This window comes from Cervus elaphus, chromosome 7, assembly GCF_910594005.1.
Source record: "Cervus elaphus chromosome 7, mCerEla1.1, whole genome shotgun sequence".
NCBI classification, from domain to species: Eukaryota; Metazoa; Chordata; class Mammalia; order Artiodactyla; family Cervidae; genus Cervus; species Cervus elaphus.
In genome coordinates this window covers 36,965,958-36,992,663 of record NC_057821.1, presented here as the reverse complement: position 1 = coordinate 36,992,663, position 26,706 = coordinate 36,965,958, and the positions used below count along the sequence as shown (strand labels likewise).

Below are 26,706 nucleotides of genomic sequence, written 5' to 3'. Positions count from 1 at the left end.
AAATGATTCAGCTGCCAGAACTATGCAGGTTTTGAATTTTCATGTCAAAGAAAGAAATCTATTAATGCTAAAGTTACTTTTTTTAAAAAAGAAGCTGAGTGTGCAGAATGACTCGGAAGCTGACACTAATGAATTTAAATTGTACAGGTGTGATTACTGTGGTCAGCATCTAAAAAACATCAGAAGTGCTCCCACCTCCTTCTCTGCATCCTTCTTACTGGATCTTTCTATCAGTGAACATTGTGGAAGTACCATTACCACATCGTCATTCCTGAATGAAAAGTTGCCAAACTTTTTTCTTTGGAGTTGCTTCAAAGTTGTTGGGATTTTTGATGATGCCTTCCCTATGTGGATTACTACTGTTTGATCACTGGGAATTGTCCATCTTAAAGAAGGTACGTTGCTTTTTAAATACTCTACAGGCACTTTGTTTGGGAGCTGATGCTTATGCCTTTAGAGAATTTTCTAGTTATTTTGAGCTGTTGCCTGTTCAAAGTGATTTATGACTTTAGAGTTCCTTGTTTTGTACTGGTTTTTGTAGGTTCCCTTTCATTTGGGATGATGATTTGGTACTTCTAAGGAAACTTTATTAATTTGACTGTCTTCGACATTATCACATATCATGAATATGGTTATATAGTTACAAAGGAAAGTTATGTAACAATGATGGGTCTGATAGGCAGGTATTCTATTCTGTCTGTGATTGATTTTGCTTTTATATATCACAGCGAACATTTCTATAGTAGCAGGACTTCTGTAGTTTGCATTCATTTTGGACACTCCTGATATTTCATTTTGATAAATAAAATCCAAAAGTGGCCAGAAGGAAATGAATTCCTACTAGGTGGGGGTCTATATAAAGTATAGTAAGTTCTATCAGAATAAAAACTTTACTATGTAGTAACCAACAGAGGCTGAACATTTGTTTAATCTTTATGATACACATTAAGTTTTTATAGTGGTTGTTAAAGAGTCTTATATTCCTTCTTTTACATCTTATAATTCATTCTTCATCATCTCTGTGAGAAAGCCATTCAAAGTTCACATGAATACTGTTGGTACTATAAAAAAGTATTTTGATACAGTATTTACTTCCCTTGTTCAGCAGTTATGTGTCATGAAAAGTGAGAGTTTTCTTTGTTTAGGCTAGGTTGCTTTGAAATTATTTAAATTTAGGATTTGATCCTCAAAATGGTTCAAGTTCAAGGTAGTTTTAAGTGCTACAATTGGAGAATATCATTGATATATTACTGTAACTGAGAAATGATAAGATCTGGTCAAAAAGATAATTGGGAATTGGAAATATTTTTATCCTGCTGTAAGTAAAACATCTTATGATTAGCTTATTTAGTTGTAGAAACTTAAACTACTTCACCTGCCTGGACTTTGGTTTATCATCTATACAATGAAGGATTAGTTTAAATAAACTTGGAAGAACTCTTTTAGCTCTAAGGTTTTATGATTTGTTGATTCCTTCTATAATTAAGGAGCATCTTCACTTGGGAAGTTCATTTTTAAATTGTTCAACTGATAGAGTTGAACATCATAGAGTTACTGATGTGGAAAACTTGTGTGTATTACTAACAATTATTTTCCTATAACTGTTTAGCTCAGGGAATATTGGATCAAGAAATAGGCTTTACGATTTCTGTGAAGTATACTTTCGGCAAAGTGCATTGTATGAAGATGTCAGATTTCCTGAAACGTTTTCAGCAAAAGTTTATCTGCTGGAATGTTCTGAGGGGCTCTAAACGGCAGTATTATTTCCCAGCAAGTATTTTACCTACAAATGTATAAAGTGAATATGTTTGAATCTGTTCTAATGGCTACCCAGTGTTGGGCTCAGAGGTTTAGAAACAGACTTTGCAATGAAACAGACTTGAGTTTTAATCCTCATCTTGATAGCCTGGGCCAGTTTATTAGCTTTCCTGGGGTCTCAGTTTTCTCATTTGTAAGTGGGGAATCATAGCACTTATCCCATGAAGTTACTGTTGTGGGGAATGTATTTTTAAAAACCGTATGTGGAAGAAAAAAACTTAGCAAAGGGGTAAGTATCTGTAAATATGTTTAGCTATATAAAAAAAACCTACTACTGTTGCCTTTCATAATGAATTGGTGATGTTTTGATACTTTCAACTTTCTTTGTTGACTGCCTTGCAAGTTTTAAGCCACATTAACCATAAGTATTCACGGAAGTACTCAAAGTCAATTTGGATGGAAGTTTTCACATGTTAAGATGAGTTTTTTTTTTTTTCTCTAAAATTATATTCTATTCGAGCCTTTTATTCAGGTAAGCGTGGATTAATTCACTTCAACAAACACTTATTAAATCTTGTTATGTATAAGCATGTTGCTGAAGGTCATGACTTCCTCTTGGACTATGTAGCCTTTCCTGTTCCTTACAGAAATTTCTGTAAATTGAGATAAGAACAAGTGTCTAGAATTGATTTACACAAATTCTCTATTTTCAGTATTGTCAGTGAGGGGTAAACTTATAGTTTAAAAAATTTTGTTTGTTTACTTTTTAGTTATGATATAAAGTGATGGTTCAGTGATTTCTTGATGAGGAAATCAAGAACCACAGTGCATTTTCTGATATTAGTTTTTGATAGAATGGTTTTTATTTAAATTGAAAACTCACAGTTAGTATAAACAACACTTCGAAGAATAGCGTATCATTGTGAAATGAAGTTTAAAGTCTTGGATTTTAATTTTCTAGATCTGTAATTTAGCAAAATACATCGCCATTCCTGAGTGATTATTTAGTTTGAGGAAGATTATATTCATTTACCCTTAGGAAGTTTTTGGTGAGAATGTTAAAGTACTGCTCCTTCTCCTTTGTAATTTACCAGCAGATAGTTGCCTTAAAATGATAACTAAAAAGAAAAATATGGAATAAATCAATATTAAAATGGGAAAAGTTTTTTTTCTAGATGTATCCACAACTTTCTGTTTGTGGGCAACATCTGTTTTAACCAGCAAATTATATTCATTAGTATAGCAACTAATAATATAATTGTAATTACAGCATTTAAAAGTCATGCATTCCTTAAAGTTTTTCTATGTGATGTAATTCTTAGGCTAGAACCAAATATACTTAATTACCTTAAGTATCCAATCTTATAGTTTTGGTTTTTTAAAACTGTTTGTTGACATGGATTAGTTTGAATTATTGAGACCAGAAGAATTGGCCAAGGTACTCGTAAGAAACTCATATAGGCGGGAAATCTTAATGTTCAGCTCTGCTTTCCAAAATTATAAATGCAACACATACTAGGCATCTGATAAGTAAATGAAAAGCAAATTTTCTGACTTTTGTCAGTCATTTCCAAGAACTTTGATGGTTTTTCTGCCCTTTATTGTTGAAGATACGGGTGGTTAGAAATACATGTATCACGGACTTGTGAAGCCTATTTTGTGCATTCATTCCTTCCTCATTCGTTCTTATAAGTAATATGGCATCTATGTGTCAGGCATTGCTCTATGCACTAAAGATACAAAAGAAATAAAAATTCTGGTACTTTTGGAGCTTTTACTACTGACAGTAGAGTATACGTTAAAAGACGCCAACTACTATTGAGAAAAAAAAAAAATCAGGAAAGAGCAGTGGGGAGTAGGAGGAAAGGATGGCCAGGAATGACCTCATGGAGACGGTGACATTTGAGGAATGATATAAAGGAAGTGAAAGAATGAGCCGTGTGATATCAGGCAGAAGAGCACCCAGGCAGAGGCAGGGCCTGTGTCTGGTTATCCATGGAAAGCGAGGTGGGAATAGTGGCTGGAGTAGACTCAGCAAAGGGGAAGGTGGTGGGAGGTGAGGTCAGAGAGGAAACAGGAGTATGGTGAGCAGGTCACATGGATCCTTAAATCCCTTTGTGTCTCCCTGAGGGAGACAGGGTACCACTGAAGGGGTTTAACCAGTGATTGACCTGATACAACTAATGTTGTCACACAATGACTCTGATGGGTTTATTCAACAAGATCAAAGATGGACAGGGCAGAAACAGAGAGACCATTTAAGAAGCAATTTCAGTTGTCAAGTGAGAGATGATGGCAACTTGGACGAGGATAAAAGCAGCACGGAGCTAGTGAGAAGGGACCAGATTCTGAAGATACTTTGGTTGGAGAATTTTTTGGTGGATCGGTTAGAAAGTATGAGAGAAAAAGAGGCATCAAATCTGAAATTTTTTTGACCCAAGCACCTGAATGGACCCAGTGTCCATGAACTGAGATGAAGTGTGTCCTTGGGATGGGGGAGACCAAGAGCTCAGTTTGGACACATTAAGGTACTTTTTTTTTTTTTTTTTTAGTTCTACCACTTTATTGCTACCAACCCATTTCCCTCCACCCTCGTGCACACATGCTGTCATGTAATCCCATGGACTTCAGCCCGCCAGACTCCTCTGTCCGTGGACTTTTCCAGGCAAGAATACTGGAGTGGGTTGCCATTTCCTTCTCCATGGACACATTAAGGTACTTTTAAAGCATCTAGGCAGTTTAATACACAGGTTTGATTTTGGGGGAAGAAATCTACAGATCCAAATTAGTGAGTTGGAAGAAATTAAATGCTGTTTAAAGCCATAAGAGTGGATGTGATCACCAAGGGAGTGAGTATAGAAAGGAAAGTCTTGGGGCTAGATTTAGAAGTGGTAGAAGCCCAGTGAGGAGAGTGTATCCAGGAAGAAGGCAAGGTTGTCTGGGTCATGTGGCTAATGGATTGAGCAAGATGAGAGTTGAGAATAGACCTTCCAGGTTAGGGTTTTGGGAGGTCAGTGCTCATTGGTAGTTTTATCTAGAGCTGTTTTTATAAATGGTGAGAGGTCGTATCCTTTTTTCTAATTTGTGTGGTCCATTACCTATTTTCAAAAAGTCTTCTTTACTCTAAATAAAATTTGTCAGTACTTTGTAATGAATAAAATGCTCTCACTGGAACTTCCCTGGTGGTCCAGTGACTAAAACTCCCCACTCCCAAGGCGAGCAGCCTGGGTTTGATCCCTAGTCAAAGAACTAGATTCTGCATGTCACAACTAAGAATCAATGCAGCTAAATAAATAAGTCTTTTTTAAAAAGTGCTCTTTCATATGTTATCTTAGTTAAGTCTCATGATAGTGTGAGAGATGGGATAATAATATCTACGTTTATCTTACAAAAGAAGAAATTGAGACTCAGATGTCTCAATTTGTTCAAAGTCACCCAAATATAAGATAGGACTATATTTTAACTTTGTACCCTTTGCCATTCACAATAGGGGCGACAGTCATTAAACAAAACAGAACAAAACAAAAACACTGGTAATAATGCTATATACAAGGTATAGGATTAAATCAGGGCAAGGAGTGTCTTTTGGGATCAGGGAAGACTTTCCCAAGTTGGAATTTAAAAGATGCCTAGCGTTTTAACATGGAGTCAAAGGGAAGAACATTCTAGGCTTGGAGTGGGTGTGGAAAAATATGGAGGGATGAGACATGGGGTGTTAATTGGAATGTATTTGGGATGCTTATGCCATTTGATTCATGCTGAACATGAAAGAGAGTTGGGGAGAGACAGGCTGGAATGATGGCAAGTGCTAGTTTAAGCTTGGACTGAAATATGGTTTTAATAAAACAGCAACTAGGTGCCATCTTAAATGTATGTCATGTCACATGAGATGGCAATATGCAACCTAGTTAGAAATGTCGGAATATATATACATCATCACAAATGCATTGTCTTTGTCAGTTCAGGCTGCTCGAACCAAGTACCGTAGACTGGTGGGTTATAAACAGCAGAAATTTCCTGTGACAGTCCTGGAGGCTAAGCAGTCCAAGACCAAGGTGCCGTGTCTGGTGAGGGCTGGCCTCCTGGTTCAAAGAGTCTGTCTTCTTGCCCTGTCCTCACATGGTGGAAGAGGCAAGGGGGCGGGGAGCTCTTTTTAAGGACATTAATCCCACTCATAAGGGCTCCACTCTCGTGACCTGATCATCACCCAAAGACCCCCACCTTCAAATACTGTAATTCTGATATTTTTAGGTTTCAACATATTCATGCTATAGATTGAAGTTTGTATCCCCCCTCCAAATGCATATCTTCAAAATTCTCTTCTTTCAAATTAAATGTGCACGTGAATCCTATACTACTAAAGAAACTCTGGTGACTGGAGTGGGTTGTGGGTTGCCATTCCCTTCTCCAGGGGATATCCTGACCCAGGGATCAAACCTGGGTCTCCTGCATTGCAGCCAGATTCTTTCCCATCTGAGCTACTCGGGAGGCCCATCCATGTAAGGACATACTCTTTATCCATAGATCTAACTTCTGTTCTGGGCCATCTGGTTTGGCGAGCAGCTGTTCTGGACTGTTCTGAGGCTCCAGGGGTTCTTCTTGGTGTCCTTGAAGTCGGCCTCGGTGACCCAGTCTGTGCCTTTTTTCCGTTGTCCTAGGATTGGTCTTAGCCTTCTGGGTCTTATAGCTTCAATAGGAAGAATGAGACTTCTCTAAAAGTCTAGAGCAGAAGTTGGCCAAGTTGGAGAAGCTTTGCTTCCTTTCCCTTGGACTTGGCCTGTTTGAACTTGACCTTTTGATGGTGTGGGTATCTTTTCTGAGCGGCAGCAATATACAGTTTTTATATTTTATTGTACTTACATTTACATATCACCATTAAACACTGAGCATAAGTATATGCTGGCCTCTTGTTCAGATTTTCAAAATGTAAAGATGAATGGATGGAAAGCTTTATGGATGTGATGGATTAGACATTGAGGAATATATTAAACAAGTTGAGAATCTCGACTTTGGTAAAATTCGGTCTATACACGTTTGTACGTTTAGTGGCATAAGAATATTAAGGACAGAAATACAGATGTGAAACTTTGGGTTGCAATTGGAGGAAAAGCCAGTTTAGGAGTTATGGGTTCTTTAATCAGGAGACTTCTGAAAAGCAGGGGCTTTTCGATCCTGGAAGGAGGAAGAGAACTTGAACTTCCCTCGACACTCCACACCAGAAGTCCCATTGCCTACACTTCGTGGTCCTCATTTTGTGTCCCTGGGGTTCAACTTGGTCTGGGCCTATGTCTTCATAGCTCCTGTTTGGACTGAAGGATGAACCCTAGATATTTTGGGCGAGACTGAGTGCATAACTGAGTCCCTTTCAGTTCTTTCACTGGGATGTGGGGAAGATGTAGATGAAAAAAGTTGTCCCCAAGCTCAGAACACCCAAATGTGGGCACTTCTTGGCTCTCACTTTGCAAGTTGACCCCATGTTTCCAACTCAAGTTCTATTTAGCCCCCACCTGGGTTCTGTCCCTGGGTTGGGAAGATCCCCTGGATAAGGGAAAGGCTACCCACTCCAGTATTCTGTCCTGGAGAATTTCATGGACTGTATATCCGTGGGGTCACAAAGAGTCAGACACAACTGAGCGACTTTCACTTTCACCTTCAAATTGACATTCTGGAGAGCTGTTCCTTCCTGTCTGCCCTGTTCCCCTGAAGAATCATGTACTGCTCTAGTGCATCAAGGATGTTAGTTCCTAATGGTGAGTTAGTGTAGAGTGTAGAGTCCTTTGGGGCTTGGCACAGTTAGTTACGTGACAACCCTGCAGAAATACAACCTACTGTTTTGGACCTCGGTGATTATAATAAAGAGACGGTAATGTAACAAAAAAATTCCTAGCCTATGCCTTCAGCTTCTTTTGTGTTTTGCAGATGAGTAGAGTCAAAAAAACTAAAAAAAAAAAGAAAGGCACTTGTCATCCTGTCTTTGGATAAATAAACACTGGCTCTGTCGTAATACATTTTCAGCATTTGTCTCAGCATGGGAATTTGGGTGAAAGTTCATGGAATGTTTTTCTCCAAAAATTTCTGTTGAATTCTGCCCGACTCTGCAGCCAAATTCAAAATTCTCATTTGACTGTTATGATTAAACTAGGAAACCTAAACAGACCGTGTAGGTTTCTAACTAAATGGCTGTAAGAGTGTATTTGAGATTCAAGCAGGATAACAAGAGCAAGAAGGATCATGTTCTCATTATTCTGTTGCCACGTCTTTGCTGAGTGGGGTAGCCTCCTGAGTTCCCAGTCTTTGTGTGTGCTGAGGTTTCTGAAGCTAGGAATGGTTTTGGCTAACTCTGACTTTGTATCCAGATCATCTTTGGAACATAGGAGGAGATCTAGGTGTCCAGAAAAGAGACTTATTCTGAGCAGCTTGTAATTCCTGTCTTGTCTTCTGACTCCTGGCTTTGCATCAATTTAATTCTTATTTACCTACTGATTCAGCTTGCTATGCAAATTCCATGACTTACTGCACAGATTCAAATAGTTTATCTTTGCATATCCTGGCCACTTGTGCTTCTCAGTTGTTTAGGTCATTGGCCTTAACTCTGTCTGGTCATATCCTGCTATGCTTCTTTTTTTAAAAAAATTATATATTTATGTTTGTTTATTTATTTGGCTGCTTTGGGTCTTAGTTGCAGCATGTGGGATCTAGTGTCCTGACTAGGGGTTGAACCCGGGCCCCCTGCATTGGGAGTGCAGAGTCTTAGCCACTGGACCACCAGGGAAGTCCTTTGCTATTTCTTTTTGTCGTTGGTTTTCACCTTCTCTAGACCTCAGTCCTCAGAGCTGGTCAATTTTGGTGGCTCCTGGCTCACCCCGGTGATCTCAGATTCAGCCTCCTGTTCTTATGGAATAATATTGAATCCTAATATGTTGCTAAAAAAAAGTAATCTAGTATATTTCCAAAATCAGAACTCTCCATTTGCTGTCACTTCTGCTCTTTTCTAGGACATTACTTTGACTCAGATATTGAAAATGACTGGTGAAAGACAGAGCTTCTCAGTCATCTAAAAAGAATTAAGCTGTGCTGAGTATCACTTTTAGGTCAAAGGTTTCTGAGTCTTTGGTGATGGGTGAGGACTATAGGGGGTGGTTCTTTATTAACAAGCCTATTGATTAACCCACATAAGGAATTCAGCAAGTAGCAAGCTACCTGAAAGAAGTTACCTTAGTGGGAGACCTTCTGGAATGATGAATAGCAATAGGGCATTTTGTTTTGAGTTGCTTAAAACAACTCAGAATTAGCCTAATTTACAGGCATCTGTTGACTGAAAGTCTCCTGTGGTTAAAATTGGATGCTTTAGGAAGGGACTGAATGCCTGAGTCCAGTGGAAGAAGGGAGAATTTTCATGGTATATTCTTGTGTATCATTTGAATTTTGAACTATGACTGTATTTTACCTAGTTGAAACCAGAGGAAAAAAAGGAAGGAAAAGAAACTAATTACATCAATTAAGTAATATTTCTAAGTCATGTGCTTATACGAAGCACTTTGCAGAGCTCTTGGATGATAAAAGTGTATAGTAAAAGGAACTCTTCAGAGATTCCTAGATCCTTAGTCTTTAGGGAAGTGATCTCTAAAGCTGTCAACCACCCCATGAATTAGACATTGTTAGCCACATTTTGCTGGAGAAGGCAAGGGCAACCCACTCCAGGGCTCTTGCCTGGAAACTCCCATGGACGGAGGAGCCTGGTAGGCTGCAGTCCATGGGGTCTCGAAGAGTCGGACACGACTGAGCGACTTCACTTTCACTTTTCACTTTCATGCATTGGAGAAGGAAATGGCAACCAACTCCAGTGTTCTTGCCTGGAGAATCCCAAGGACGGGGGAGCCTGGTGGGCTGATGTCTGTGGGGTCGCAGCAGCAGCAGCCACATTTTGCAAGGGAGGGAATGGACGGTGTTAAGGGCAGAGCTGGGTGTTGGACCCAGGTGTCTCTGATTGCAGACACTGTGCCATGTGCCTGTCTTTTAGCCTGGGCTACTACAATGAAATACTGCAGACTGTGGCTTTAAGACGGATGTTTATTTCTCCTAGTTCTGGAGGCTGGCAAGTCTTAAGATCAAGGTGTGAGCAGGTCCGGTGTCTGGTGAGGGCCCTCTTCCTGTTTTGCTGATGGCTGCCTTCTTGCTGTATGCTCACTTGATGGAGAGAGATCTCTGGTCTCTTCATCCCCTTTTAACAGCAGCAATCTCATCCTCAGCTTCCATCCTCATGACCTCATTCGAACCCAATTACCTCCCAAAGGCTTCCCCTCCAAATACCATCACCCTGGAGATTAGGGTTTCAGTGTATGAATTTAGGGAGAGACACAAACATTCAGTCCACAGCACTGCCTCTCCAACCAAGATGTGGCATAAAGGATCTGTGAATGTTCTTTAATGTCAACTTCATGATCGAAACCCGCTTCAAGCAAAATTGTCATGCAGTGGAGATTTGACTGCTACCGTCTGCCGTTCCCATTCTTTCAATCACCTTTCCTTCCACTTATTTTTGGCTGCTCTGGGTCTTAATTGCTTTCTTGAGGGATTTTTTAGTTGCGGTAGGCAGAAACTACTCTTTGTCGCTGTACTCAGTCTTCACATTGTGGTGGCTTCTCTTGTTGGGCAGCACAGGCTGTGGGTGCTTCGGCTTCAGTAGTTTCAGCACGCGGGCTCAGAGGTTCCAGATCACAGGCTCTAGAGTGTCGTCTCAGTAGTTGCAGTGCACGGGCTTAATTGCTCTGCAGCATGTGGAGCCTTCCTGGACCATCGAACCTGTGTCCCCTATTTTCAGGTGGACTGTTATCCACTGCACCACCAGGGAAGTTTTCAATCCCCTTTTCTTCCTTTGTCATTTTCTCTCCTTCCTTCTCTTTGTCCTCTTTTTTCTTGATCATCCAGAACCATTGAGTCTTTCAAGATGTTAGTCCATCCATTTACCCACCCATCCATCCATCTGTCTGTCATCCACCATGCAGCCACATGTAAGGACTGGACTAGAGGCTGGAAACACAAAGTTGAGCAAACATGGACATGGTTCCTAACCTCATGTAGCTTAAAAGGAGAAAGGGCCTCAGTGTCTGAGTATGTTGGGGAACTCAACACATCGTGCAGCCCTTTTGGAGTCTCAGCCAGTCCACTAGATGCTCTGAGATGTCCAGTGGTTAGAGTCTTACTTTTTTGAATATGGAATCATGGTCTCTCTGGTTTTTAGATTTTGTTTGTTTGCCTGTATATATGTTTTTAAACTCCCAGAGTCTTCATTAACAAAACTCCACAAAGCTAATGTTTTGATAAATGTATATTTCAGAAGTAATGTACCTGAAGGTTTCTTTCTTGAAGATTCAGTAACTTCACGGTTTAATGTGTAATCACTCCAAAATAATATTTAAATTTAAATGGTGGGCTTTAGTTCAGAGAAGAGAAGTGAGGAATTTCAGGCAGTGTGGTGTGTCCTGGAGTGTAATATTTTGGGGCAGAAACTTTTCTGTGTCTCTTGGGTCATATGAGGATGTTGCTTACTACAGCTGGGAAAAGATGAGGCCCGAGACCAATGCCACAATAAAACCAAAAACAGTGTATCAGATTATAGTGGGGTGGGATGAAAAAGCGTGAAGAAATTCAGTAAAATAAAGATGATATAGTAGACAAGAGACTAGAAGAGCAACCAGAATGATAAACACTATTGGGCTAAAAGGAACCCTTCAGTCGTTCACAAAATCATTTGAGAACTCCTGAGAGAAGATAAGAACAGAGCCTCATCTAGTCCCAGGTGAACCATCCCAGTTTAGGCTACCTGGACTGCATTCCCTAACTCAGGCAGAAAATTTGTTGTTACCACTCAGTTGTAGCACCTTTGCTTTGCTTCATTTTTAGATATTTCAATTTGATGGCTGATAACCCTGCTTCCCAAAAAGATCAGGTCCTGACCTTTTATAAACATTACCATCTAAAGAAAATGGTCTTTGCCAATGTGTTTAAGGATCTTGATGGGGGGTGACTGTCCTGGGTTATCTGGGTGACCCTAAATCTAATCATCAGTGGCCTTCTAATGAGGAGGCAGAAGGTCATCCCCACAGAGCAGAGCAGAAAGTGATGTGAAGATTGGTGGCAGAATGAATTTGATTATTCTAGGTACTTTATGTAAATGAAATACTTCAGCATTTGTCTTTTTCTGACTGCTTTATTTACCATTATGTCCTCAAGGTTCTACAATGTTGTAGCATATGTCAAAATTTCTTCCATTTTTGAGGGTGAATAATATTCCATTGCATTGACACAGGTTTTTTATCCATTTGTCAGCTGCCTGGACACTGGGTTGCTTCTTTTTTTGGTTATTGTGAATAGTACTGCTAAAACATAGGTATACAAATATCTCTTCAAGACTCTGCTTTTGCTTCTATGGATATAACTGACTTTTACTTGATAAGAAAATCAGTACATTCAGTAGTTTAAAAAAAGTTTGATGACAGGTTAGAGTGATATGGCCACATTCCACAAGATGCCAGTGGCCCCCGAGAGCTAGAAGAGATGAGGAATAGACTCCCCACCCCCCACAAGCCTCCAAAGGGCACATGGCCTTGTCAACAACTGGATTCTGGACATCCAGAATTGCGAGAGAATAAAAATTCTGTGGTTTTAAGCCATGGGGTTTGTAATAATTGATTACAGTAGCCCTAGGACATTAATAAAGGTTGTAAACTCTCTGAGAGCCAGGCAGTGTCTTCTCTTCCTCTCAGCATTCAGAGTTCTGCACGTAATAAGCCTTCAAATACTCAAGCACTTGAACTAACTGACTTCACTGGTTCAGCCATTCAGAGCCTCAAGACTAGTATTTAAAATTTTATTGGAAGAGAAGTGAGACCAGCTAGATCGGTTATTCATTTGCAAAAGAAGAAATTAATACCCCCAAGGCTTAGTCTCTTGTGAGTTTATTGCATCTTAAAGTTTGGAGTTACACTGCCTTTTAATGTAGCACTTCCTTTGCCATGCTGGAATATTAATAATACCACTGAGAAGACTTCATCTAGCAGAACAAGAAAAGCGAGTCATTCCAGGCAAAGATTTGACATCTTAATTAGATACCACCTTCGTGCTGGATTTCTCTTCTTTTGCACTGACAGTATCTAAATGACAATGTTCTGGGATTTCTAGTTCTAACGCAAAATGTCTTCTGCTCAAATCTTCCATGAAATGTCATTTTGAAACTGTGAGCTTAGTTCTTATTCAAGCAGAACGCTTAGTATATTTACCAGGACTTTAGCTGAATGGGCACTGCAGGATCATGTTCTTTGGGAAATAGAAACAGTTTGTTTTTACATATAGGGAAGCTGTAGAAAAGAATTTGGAATCTTGACTCAGTAGTCAGCCTAGTGGTCCACATTATTCTATATTATGTTCTCCCTGTATTATGTCATTTCTTTATTTTTCTTCTGTAGGGAAAGAAGGTCTCCTCTAAGACCATTCCTCTAGGATCTCAGTTACATTTTAAAGCCATGTAATAGTTAAAATAAATTGGTAGAACATTTAACCGATATTATTAAACTGATTGCAAAGGAAAGGCAAATCACCTACCATGTAGCATTGTGGACTATGTTAATTTTGCTTTTGTTGATCCGTAGAGTGTAGGGAGTGGTTTCTTTACATATTTACTGTGAGATTCGTTTTTTAAAAACACTTGCCTGATGCCATGTAGAAATGTTATTACACCCCTAGACTACAAGATTTGGTCACTTTCATTGATTTTAGTAAGAAAGTCTAGCAGATAATTACAGTAATATGGCTAAAGTGGAATGTAGTTAATCTCCACCACGGCTATGCATGGAGGCTTCCCTGGTGGCTCAGCTGGTAAAGAATCTGCCTGCAATGGGGGAGACCTGGGTTCGATCCCAGGAATCAAGAAGGGAAGGCTACCCATTGCCGTATTCTGGCCTGAAGAATTCCATGGGCTGTGTAGTCCACGGGGTTGCCAAGAGTCAGACACGACTGAGTGACTTTCACTTTCATGGCTATGCACGTGGTTGAAGCAAGGATTCTATTTGAAAGAGAATTTGCGCCCCCCTTGAATTGAATGTGAATTTGCATGATTACTTTATCTTCTGATTAAGCTTCAAGTTGGTGTCAGACAGTTTTAGCTTTAAATCAGCCCACTCCACATGTCCAATTAATGAGATCCTTGCATTGTTGTTGGCACCATTTTCTTCCCAATCTGCCATATTTTAATATGCTCTGAATATGCCAGTTAGTTTTTGCTGCTGGTAGCTACAGCTTTATCACGGAAGTATTAAGTGGCATGACTGGGACCTTGCCTAAAATGTTCCTTACAAAATTCCCTAGACTTTTTCTTGTTTTGCCTGTGACAGAGCAGTCACTCAGTAAATAATTACTGAACTGAATGAACTAATGATTGAAAGATGATTACAATCCACATGTTTTGGTATAGCAAACTTTAGCAAATTTGCTATCCAGGACTCACATTTCAACTTTGTGATTTATCTTGTGCTGAAGATGAGAATAGAAGAGTATTCTTTTTTTTTTTTTAGAAGAGTATTCTTAGTTTATCCAGTGTTGTCCAAGAGAGATATAATGTGAGCCACAAAAGTGAGCCCTGTGTGTAATTTTAAATTTTCTAATAGCTCCTTTAAAAAAGGGAAAAGAAACAAATTATTTTTGGTAATATATTTTTAACTCAGATATAATTCAACATGTAATCAAAATAAAAGTTATTAATGAAATATTTTACCTTTTCTAGTTTTTGAAGTCCTGTATGTTTGTGCTTATAGTACGTCTCAAATTGGCTTCGCCTTGTTTCAAGTGCTTAAAAGCTACATATGGCTAGTGGCTACCATATTGGATAGCGCATGTTTATACCATCTGGAGGCTCCTATTTTAAGTAATTATTCTTGCTAACTAGATGTAAAATTTGGATTTTATAAGCTATTGAGTGGGACACATGTAGAGTCCTGTCAATGAACTGATAGAAAAATTGTATAAGTTATACAACTGAAACAATATTTACAAAATTAAAAAGTCATCATTTAGAGATTGTGTAAAATATGGTAACACTCTCTAAATTTCGGGGTCCATTCATGGCCAAGCGTCCGTTGATCTGAGATTCAGATTTTCTCCTGTGTTACAGTGGAGCAAATGACTTATCTTCTGTTAAGCCTCGACTTCCTCTTTTGTAAAATGGTAGTAATTCTTATCTTAAGGTATAGTATTGGGGCTTCCCTGGTGGCTCAGGTGGTAAGGAATCACCTCCAATGTGGGAGACCAGGATTTGATCCCTGGGTCAGGAAGATCCCTTGGAGAAGGAAATGGCAACCCACTCCAGTATTCTTGCCTAGGAAATCCTGTGAACAGGAACCTGGCGGGCTACAGTCCTTGGGATCGCAAAGAGTCAGACACGTCTGAGCGTCTAACACTAATGATGAAGCCCTGAATACTCATTGTTATCTGGAATTAGTTCTTATTTAGTATTTTCTTTTGCACACAAAACTCCAGGAGAAAGTGGATGATTTCTCCTTTGTATTTTCTGATCTTTTTGTAGTATTTTTGTTTTCCAAAGTCAGCTCCCCATTTTGGCAAGAAACTTGATGTGATTATTTGATGAATATAAGATAATTGGCATTTTGTTTAAATTGGTTCAACATAGGCTGCTCCAGGTAGCTCCTGTACAGAGCTCCGAGATGCCAAGAAAATACAAGACTGGCATTTATACGTAAGAAAACTTGGGAGACCCTTATTTGACTTTCTTTAGCTATTGAACTGAATTTGGAGAGTCCATGAATGCATTTCCATGAAATATATACAATATCAAGCTAAAATCTACTGGGAAAAGGTGATCATGGTACAGAATTAATTTCGATACATCTATTCTATTCATTCTTCATAAGGCCTACTTTGCCCTCTCTATTTTACTGATTTCATACATTTTGGAAATATGGAATTTATGATAGAAAAATGTACTAAGCCATTTTTTGTTTACCCTGCTTTGAGGAAGGGTGAAACATATAAAAAGAGATCACCGGAGATAATAGCTAAAATTTCTTTTAATATCCTACCAAAGATTGTCTAAGCTTGGTCACTTTTTTTTTCCAGCTTTAAATGATATAAATATGTAAAATTTCCTCTGGTACTCCTAGGAATTTTTCCATAACCCAAATACCTTTATTTCCATGTAATCACTAATTCTAAGTAAGACAATCTGCATGATAAAGGGTGGGTGACAAGTAGGGTTCTCTTTTGGAGTTCTGACTCTGTAGTCAGATTTCTGTTGCTTGCACTAATGATTGAGCTGGATTCTGATCCCCTTTGAATTCTGGAAAAACACTTAGCAAGGGAAGAATTTATAATTGTAACAATAGCTTACAAACCTCTGAGAGACTGAGGGAGAACATTGTTATTGAAGCTGGTGTTGATTAAGAGTGTTCTACTTTCATTTTTTTTTTTTAAACCTTTGTCTTGTTGTTGATGTTCAGTTGCCAAGTTGTGTCTGACTGTAATGCCATGGACTATAGGACACCAGCCTTCCCTGTTCTTCACTATCTCCTGGAGTTTGCAGAAACTCACATCCATTGAGTCCGTGATGCCATCCAACCATCTCATCCTCTGTTGCCCCCTTTTCCTCCTGCCCTCAATCTTTTCCAGCATCAGGGTCTTTTCCAATGATTCAGTTCTTTGCATCAAGTGGTCAAACTATTGGAGCTTCAACTTCAGCTACAGTCCTTCCAATGAATATTCAGGGTTGATTTCCTTTAGGACTGACTGGTTTGATCTGCTTGCTATTCAAGGGACTCTCAAGAGTCTTCTCCAGCACCACAATTCGAAAGTATCCATTCTTTGGCACTCAGCCTTCTTTATGGGCTTCCCTGATAGCTCAGTTGGTAAAGAATCCGCCTGCAGTGTGGGAGACCTGGGTTTGATCCTTGGGTTGGGAAAATCCCCTGGAGAAGGGAAAGACTACCCACTCCAGTATTCTGGCCTGTAGAATTCCATGGACTGTATAGTCCATGGGGTCGCAGAGAGTTGGGCAAGACTGAGTGATTTTCACTTTTACTCACATCCTTTGTCTGGTTAGTGTCACGTTGTAGCTCCCACACAGTTGGACTTTGGAAAAGAATTGTTAAGTTTTGTTGAAAACAGAGTTCTAAACTGTCTTAGTGAAAGTAGCATACCTTTGTAAAACATATTTTCCAATAAATAAATATAGTAATTTTTTTTTGCTTTTTTCATGTAAATTGAAAAAAATATACACAAAAATATGCAAAACTTGCCCTTGCACAACATGGATGGCTATCTAGTTGAAATAGACATTCATTTAAATGAAGAAAAAGAAGAAACTCAGCATTTCTTTTCAAATGTTGCTGTAAAATATTTAGGGACCAATAATGATGAGTCTAGATCATTGAAGGCAATGGTTTTCCCTTTTTCCCTGAATCCATGATTATAAAACAGTGTATTTGGTGCATTTCTGAATAGCTGATAGGTGGCAAACTTAATCTACTTTTTTTTTTTTTTAAGGGAAACAGTCTGAGGGGTCCTTTTGCTGTGAGGTCAAGAGCATTTGACCTTTTTTCTGAGCTTTTCTTTGACATAGCCCACCTTAATGGAAATACGGGAAAGTCTTCCTGAGAGAGAAGAAATTCTGCCTAATTTAGCGCTGTGCTTTATCTCTTGTGGAATGCTTACAGAAGAGAACCCATCTCTGCACAACTTTTGGGGCCAATTATTTGTGTCTGCTCAGTCCTGTCCGATTTTTTACAATGCGTGTGGCATTGAAGGGGTGTTGAGATAGGTACGCATTTTCCCTCCTGTGGAAATAAGATAATCACTCTGCAGGGTTTCTGAAGCAGGAAGCAGTTACAAAGCTATAGATACCCTATCTAGCTGAAGAAAAATGAGGTAGTTTATTTGGGGGGGAAAAAGAAGAAGGAGGGGAAAAAAGAGCTGGTGAATTGAAAACAGAAATATTTGTTTTTCTTGTATCTGCTTGCAAGTCGGGTTTCTCCTTTATTTTGTTAATAAAGAAACATAATAGGTGCGTGAGTCACTTCATCTTGTGATTCCGCTTATAAGACCTTTGTTTCGGCTTTGTTAGGACAGTGGTTGGGAAGAGAGGAATTTTCCTCTTTAGACCTGTGGTCTCTGAATCCTTTGGTGAGAAACCTCTCATTGGCAGAGGAGCCAAAAGGCAGGCGGGAGGAGGAGAATTCAGAGGAGGAGGAAAAAGCCTCGAGTGGAGGAGGACATGGACGTGATGCGGGTCAACTTCTCCATCCAGCTGGCAGTCCTCGCAGGTGGACACACGACTTCCCAGCAGCTGCCGGGCACCTCATCCCGGCAAGCGTGTCTGGGACGGGACCCCCGAGGGGACCGAGCCCCTGCTTTGCGCCACCTCCGCAAAGTCGGGGTGAGCATCCTCATTGTACAGGCGGGAAACCGGACGCACAGTGAGGTCAAACGGATCGTCCAAGATCACTCAGCGAGTCGGCGAACCCAGGATTCGAACCTAGGTCTGATTCCAAAGTCTAAGCAAACACGTGAGAATAACAGGTGTCACAATTTTGTTTGCTAAATAAAATGCTGCTTTGTATTAAAAAAAAAATGTTTTCGAACCTAGGAAATAGTTATTAAATGAAATATTGTTCAGCTGATGGGTTAGCAGGAAATCCTGGGATAAGATAATTTTCTTCATGATAAGGAGAAACTAGCTCAGTTACTTTACTGGAGGACTGTTTTGTTTTCCTTTTCTGATCACCGATCCTGGATTTAAGACTTATTTACTTACTTTATTTATTCATTTTGGCCTCTCTGAGTGGGATCTTAGTTCCCCAGCCGGGGATCGAACCCACTCCCCCTGCAATGGAAGCGAAGAGTCCCAACCACTGGACAGCTAGGAAAGCCCTTACATCTTAACATTTTAAATGAACGGATGATGCTGTTGAATATCAATGTCTTTTTTTTTTTAAGTTTGGGAATACTTGGTTTTTATTTCTTAAGTTAATGGAGTTCTTCTGTTTTTAATAATAGTGATGACTACAGAATCCTGGCCATCAGTCTTTATTGAGCCAATAAATTTTTGTTTACTTGCTCTTAAAGGCTTGCTTCGAAAGCCCTGTCAGTTAGATGGGTAAATATATTTAACACAGATTTCAAATAGCTTTCTTTGAGGGGAGGCAGGAGCCCATTGACTTACAGGTTGTGATCTATGAGAGCATTCAGTTGATGTTTTTAACATTGCTTGATGGTCTCAGGGATAGGATAGTTCATTCTGGAACAGGTCTTTGGACTGTGAGAAAGGTGACGGTGGTTCTTCCCACCAAAGCTGAGCGATTTGCCCATGGGATAATTTACACAGCTTGAGATCAAGCCTTACTCTGCTGTGCAGACAATACTATCTCTTCCCTGCCTTAGGATTCAAACGGTCACCCAAGGGAAATATGGAATCAGTCTTAAGGAATATTTTTCCAGTTAGTAAAATTGAAATTGTTCCCTAAAAGCCTTGGTTCTTCTACATTTTATTGTGGAAGAATTGGCCAGGTACCCACGTTTTTGAGCACGAGAGGCTTGCAGAAAGATAGCTTACAAATGTTGAATACTCTATAAATATTATGTCTCCTCCAGTATGCTAAAGGTTTTGTAGTTACCCCTGCCTGCAGTGAACGTAAGACTCTCAAGCTCCATTCCTGATTAGGGTTTCTTGCAGGCATAGAAGAGCCCCATGAGGCACAATACTGCCTTCAGGAAGATCCTGACTTCTCGAAGACAACTCCTAGCACCATCACACTGTCGTCGTCTGGTTTAGACAGTCTGTGGCCCCGAAATAGAAGTTCTATTGCAGGAGCACTGGATTCATTTTGCTTAATATTTGGTTATGCACCATTTAATTATGTATTTAATTAAAGAAAAAACATATTGGTAAAGTTAAAGGCTGTATAAGTATCCAGAATAACATGGTGAATTTACCCTTCCCCTCCCTTCCAAGAGAGGACAGTATGGGTGTGGGCTGTTGGCCAGTGTTTGAAAGTAATTGAGTGTACAATAGCTGCTTCCAATGCTGAAAAGCTTTTCTCCCTAGGCAATTTGGATTCTTCTGTTTTCCTGGATAGTCTCTAGGAATGTCTGATATCCTCGCATTCTGCAGATGGTGGCTATTGAATATTAAAAACATATGTCTGCAAGCATTTTAAAATGCGGCGATGCAGGCCCCTCCTTTGTCATTACAGACTGAGTGTGTGGACCTGCAAGTGTCCCTCGTTAATTACCAAGCTTGACATTTCTAGGACTAACCGAGGAAGATGCAGTTGGTTGTGAATCACTTCTTCCCATGCTGAAATGCCAGGCTTCTGTTTTATAGCTCTAAAGATGAAGTCCAGCGGAGTCATCGCTATTCTCAGTACCAGTATTTTTTGCCTCCCTTCGCTTGCTGATGCAGCATTAGTGTAATAAAAATGGACCTCTTCACCTCTTTAAAGTGCTTTACGTTTTGACAAATTTATGTTTTATCAAAAGGTTAATCCTGAAAAATCGTTGTAAATTATTTCTGGAAGATCTGCTACAGGTGCGGCTGAATTAATTCTGTGCTATGCCTCGCCAGATGTATATTTTAGGGGAAGATCTACTACATTTGCTCTGGTAAAAGTAGAACTGGAAGACTAGGGATATTCACAATGGGACCAGGATCTTTGCCCTACTGTGCAGATAAGTGATGTTCCCGAAAGGTTAAATTAGAACTTTAATATTCCTCAGTGAAGCTCTCTGCTTTCCATTCCACCCCCCTCACCCCCGTCTTTGTGACTTTTCCCTCTTTTCATTGTTTCTTCTTAGTGGGAAGGTAAAAACCTCTATTCATTTATCTTCTGGAAAGAAGTATTCTTTGTGTTTTCATGACAAGCCCTTCTCATATCCATTGTTTGGAGAAGCAGGGGGGACCTGTCTCATTTCTTTGCTTCCTGGGTCACAGAGATACAAAGAGAGGATGAAACAAAAGAGAGGAATGTAAGTAGGAGTTCCAAAGAAACCAAAAGAAAACAAAAAATGTTGAGCACATACCTGCAGGAGAAGGCTTGGTAAATGGAACAGATGAATTAAGTAGATGCAGCCAGTGCTGTAAAGGAGCCTACAATCCAAGACCTAGTAAGCTTGACATTTCTAGGACTAACCAAGGAAGATGCAGGTTTTTTTTTTTTTTTTAATTATAGATAGACTTTAATGGGGCTTCCCACGTGGCACTAGTGGTAAAGAACCTGCCTGGCAATGCAGGCGACTTAAGAGATGCAGGTTCAATCCCTGGGTAGGGAAGATCCCCTGGAGGAAGGCATGACAGCTCACGCAGTATTCTTGCTTGGAGAATCCCATGGACAGAGGAGCCTGGCACGCTACAGTCTACAGGGTCCAGAAGAGGCAGACACGACTGAAGCGACTTAGCACGCACGCAGACTGTAATAGCAACTCATGAATTGATGCTGATTTGAACTTACGAATTGATGCAATGATGTTTCTGCATTATGCAGCGTGAATGGTGTATTAGTTTGCTCTGGCCATTGTAACAAAGTACCACAGACTGGGTGGATTAAACAGCAGAAATTTATTTTCTCACAGTTCTGGAGGCTAGAAGTCCGAGGTCAAGGTGCTGGCAGGGTTGACATCTTCTGAGGGCTGTTAGAGAAGGACCCATTTGAAGCTTCTCTTGTTGGCATGCAGATAGACATTTTCTCTCTGTGTCTTTCTTTTTGTGGAGTGTATATATCCAAATTTCCTCTTCTTATAAGGATACGAGTCCTATTGGAATAGGACACATCCTAATGAATCTTAATTACTTCCTTAAAGAGCCTGTCATGAAATAGTCACATTCTAAGATACTGGGAGTTAGAACTTCCACATATGAATTTTTGGGAAACAGAATTCAGCCTGTAACAAATGGTTGCACTTAATCCCTTGTTACTAACAGTCATACATCATTTCTCGTTTCTTTTGTTCTTTCAGGTAGTTAAGAAGTCAGAATTTTAAACGTTTCAAAGTTTCTTATAGACTCTTCTGTACTAATGGTCTGGAAATCACTTTTAGAATAAAGTTCTATTATAGTCCTCACCATTGGGTCACATTCAGTGAATTATCATTTCTTACTTTTTTTGGTGATCCTAGATAGACATTTTATATTCCTTTCTATGAGTTAAGTGGAATCATATACTATGTACTCTTTCGTGTTTGACTTCTTTGGATCAACATTTTATTTGTGACATTCAACCATGTCACTGTGTGTTGCAATAGTTTATTTTCTTTGCTGCGCAGTTTTCAACTGTTTGGATATTTCATAACATGTTTATCCATTCTACTGTTGATGAGCATTTGGGTTATTCCCAGTTTTCCTCTTATGAACAGTGCTGCTGTGAACATTCTTGTAAATGTCACTTGTTGAACATGTGAATGCATTTCTTTTGTAGGCTGGAGCTGCTGGATCACAGGGCACATATTAACACTTTAATAGATACTCCTTAACTGTTTTCGAAAAGTCCTTGTACTGATTTATACTTCCACCCGTAATGTATGAGAGTTTTGGTGTTGCCACAACTTTGCTAATGCTTTATACTATTATCAGTTTTTAGATTTTAGCTTTTTCTTGGATGAGCACTGGAATCTCACTGTGATTTTAAATTTACCTAATGATCCTTCAAATATCTTCCTTTATGAAGCATTTTAAGGTAATCATGGCCGCCAAACCGTCTCTCTTATTTCCCAAAATTCTTCTAAGTCTTAAGCAGACAAATAATGGATTGATTTTTTTCCCCCCACATTTTGTTTCTTTATTGCTTGGGTGAAGCAGTTGGTTTGCTTGGGGAGTCTAGTTTTATACTTATTAAAAGAATCCTCATTTACTGACAGACATGTCCCAATTTGGACAATAAATTTGTGGCCATTCTACTTACATCTATCATCTCTTCTGCATTATTTTTAAAGCTTTTCTATCTGGTTTCACTTGTTCATTTATTCTATCATTGCTAAGCTCTTACTTTATGCCAGATATAGAGATATATAAGACATGGCTCAGTGGTAAAGAATCCTCCTGCCAATGCAGGAGATACGGGTTCAATCCCTGGGTCAGGAAGATCCCCTGGAGAAGAAAATGGCAACCTACTCCAGTATTCTTGCCTGAGAAATCCCATGGACAGGGGAGCCTAGCAGGCTATGGTCCACAGGGTCGAAAAAGAGTTGGATATGACTTAGTGACTACACAACAACAACAACAATGAAAGGCATCCCTAGCCTTAAGGTCCTAAGTATTGTGGAAGAAAACACATTATAGAAGAACTGTTTTGACTGATTCAATCACAGCTCTGTAACCACAACAGTAAATTTCAGTAGAGCTGGATTTCTGCAAGAAGAATATCTATGCTAATGAGATGATTTGTTATACCCAGTAGCTTGTGTTGATGATTTAGGGTAAATTTTATGCCACTTGGCAATTATATTTGGTCTGAATCATTGAGAGAGCTCATTGTATGGTTTCCTCTAACTTTGTGAAGGCAGTAGTTTAAAAAATATCCTTTTTGGCGTGCTGTTTGTCTCAAGATCTTAATCTGTGTTGTGTGTTTATGGCCAGAGGATTCTGTCATCAGCAGCTCCATGGGACTCATGTTCCAGACACAAGCTTTAAACTCTTGAGTTATATAGAGAAACTGGTCTTAATGAGTTGAACTAAATGTCTTAAAAAAAATCTTTCTGGTCCTTGTGTCCTCATTCACTTGAATCCAGCTGTGTTAAAAAGGCAATCTAATACTGCCTCTTACCCAGGAGAGGATACTACTTTAATTTAAATGTCTTGTCGCATCTGCCTAGGTCCCTCGCTGTCACTCTCTGCTCACTCCCCTGTGTGACTGAGCTATGCACATTGTCTTGGAATTGTCTGTTTACTTGTCTACTTCCTAGATTAGATTGTGATCCACTCAGAATTCCTGGCATCTGGCATGATGCCAGTCAGTAAATATCTTTCAAATGAACTGTTGTTGTTATTGTTTTTTAGTCGCTAGATCATATCCAACTTTTTACCTCGCCATGGACTGCAGCCCACCAGATTTCCCTGTCCTTCACCATCTCCCGGAGTTTGCTCAAACCCATGTCCATTGAGTCGGTGGTGCCATCCAACCATCTCATCCTCTGTTGCCCCCTTCTCCTCCTGCCCAGCATCAGGGTCTTTTCTGATGAATTGGCTCTTCACATCAAGTTGCTAAAGTATTGGAGCTTCAGCTTCAGCATCAATCCTTCCAGTGAATATTCAGACTTGATTTCCTTTAGGATTGACTTGTTTGATCTCCTTGCTGTCCAAGGGGCCCTCAAGAGTCTTCTCCAGCACCACAGTTTGAAAACATCAGTTCTTCGGTGCTCAGTCTTTATGATCCAACTCTCACATCCATACATGACTACTGGAAAAACCATAACTGTGACTTTATTTTGTCAGCAAAATGATGTCTGCTTTTTAATACACTGTCTAGGTTTGTCATAGCTTTTCTGCCAAGGAGCAAGCAAATGAACTGAGGATAAGCAAATAATATTATAACCCAAACTGATTTACTCACTCATTCATTCTTTCTTTCCACATATAATTAAGGAGAAAGTGTGCCTGGCACAGAACTAGGCACTGGGGCTGGATAAGTGTGGCCCAAAACAGATATGCCAACCGCTCCAGTGGGCTTAGAGCTGTGAGGTGAAGAGCAGACAATAATTAAGTATTCACACAGAGTGGTGTTTAGTTGCAAGTTGAGATGAGTGCTTTGTTGCAAAGGAGGCTGTGACAAAGAAGCCGGGTCCAGATTTGGAGGGTGTGAAGGCTTTGCAAAGCAGGTGGTCCTTGGGGTCTGAAGGATGAACAGGAATTAAGTAGAAGCCTGAGGTGGGACAGATGGGAAAGCATCTCATGCTAAGGGAATGGCTTGTGCAAAGGCCCTGTGGTGGGAGGGAACAATGGTGTGCTGGACCACAGAGATATCCAGAAAAGAGTAATGTGGGGAGACGGGTCGTAGTTAGACTATTCCTGGCCAAGCAAGCTTCTTTGAAGATGCTATTCTTCAAGAATAATTGTTTGCTTTTTAAAATTTCTGCAGAAAGTTACAATAGTGCTATGATCAAATTTGTATTGTTCAGGGACCTAGCTCATTATTTTGCAAACGTAAATAAAGAGGACTCAAGCATTTAACTCACTTTGTTGTGAAATACGTATCTCAAAGCACTAGCATAGAACGAGAAATTTCTCCATAGAAGTGTATTATGAATTATTCTTGTGTAATAATGTTAATTTGATTATGCTTAAAGAATGGCAACAGAATCCCTATCTTATAGAGATACTGAAATATTTATGAAAAGAATGATGTGATGTCTGGGATTTGCTTTCAAGGGGGAGTAAAACTGGATGAATGTTCAAGCTGATGGTTCAATGGAAGTCTATTTTACTTTCTTTCTACTTTTATGCTTGGCATTTTCCATGATGAAAAGTTTTCAGAAGTTATAAGGGAGAAGAAAGAGATCACCTTGGGTTGACTTTTCTCCTTACCAACCCCCTGCTCCCTGCCAAATTCTCAATAAGTTTAAGAAGAAATTTCATCAGATATTTGTATTTTAATACCTTGATATATTAGTATATTTTACTTTGTGTTAGAATAATTGATCTTTTGGATGATTAATACTGTTAATTATAGAAAATTTAGATTTAGGAAAAACCCAATGAAGACAATAAATAGTACTGATAACCCCATTGCCCTGGACAGAGTGATAGTTAATATTTTTGGGTATCCAGTCTCATTAAGGATTTGTTATTTAGTTGCTGAGTTATGTCTGACTCTTTTGTGACCTCCATGGACAAAGCCTGCCAGGCTCCTCTGTCCATGGGATTTCCCAGGCAAGAATACTGGAATGGGTTGCCATTTCCTTCTCCAGGATATCTTTTAGACCCAGGGATCTAACCCATGTCTCCTGGATTGTCAGGCAGATTCTTTACCACTGAACCACCTGGGAAGCCTCCTCATTAAGAATATATACATATTAAATATAATCTTAATCATACAGTTATTTTATTATATAATACATTCCTTGGTTGTTTTTTTAATAGTCTCTTGTGAACATTTTACCAAGGCATTAGGGATTCTTTTGTAAACTAATTTTAGTGGCCATTTAGTAGTATATCATATAGGTATTAATGGCAACATTTATTTAATTAGTTCCTTTTTTTCAAATATTAGGGATTTCGGTTTTTTTGTTCTATAGTAGAAATGATGCTGTAACAAAGAGCCTTATGCATCAATCTCGGTGCACACTCTACTCATTTCCTTAGAGTAAATTCTTACACTTGAATAGCCAGGTCAGTGTATTTTTAAGCAATTGATATATAATCTTTCAAAAATTTGACACTGATTTGTATGCCCATAAGCTGTGTCTTATTTTTTTATGTGCCGTCATCAACTCTGAATATTTTCTATAATTTTTTTGGCCAATTTGTTGATGAAAATGGTATTAAAATGGTTTAATTTACATTTCTCTGATTACCTTTGCACTTGAACAGTTTTTACTCTTTATTACTGCATTAGTCTTTCAATTGCCAGACATGTCCTTTGTATATTTTTCTATCTGTGCATTCTTTTTTATTATTGATTATATATACTCTTTTGTGTGTGTGTGTGTGTGATTATATATACTCTTTATATACTAAGGGTAGCATCCTTTACCAGTCATTTTGTAACAGTTTTCCCTATGTGTTTTTAAATTCAGCACATGAAATTTTCTGGTACAGACTTTTCATATCTTTATATACTCAGATCAATTAATCTCTGTTTATGGGTTCCCTCTTTGGTGTTAGATCTTTTCCATTTCAAAACTGTTATATTTGCCTTTTATATTTCTTATTTTTTCACTTCTTCTACATTTGACTCTTTA

General features: G+C 39.2%; 1 protein-coding gene across 23 annotated transcripts in view; it reads left to right on the top strand.

Annotated features, from left to right (window-relative positions):
• LOC122697542 overlaps positions 1-26,706 on the top strand; it is a 650,597-nt gene that overhangs the window by 4,057 nt on the left and 619,834 nt on the right. For all 23 annotated transcript variants that reach the window (XR_006342085.1, XR_006342094.1, XR_006342096.1 and 20 more), the window contains one exon: positions 148-395. The gene's annotated coding sequence lies outside the window, so the exon portion shown is untranslated. The remainder of the gene's footprint in view (positions 1-147; positions 396-26,706) is intronic.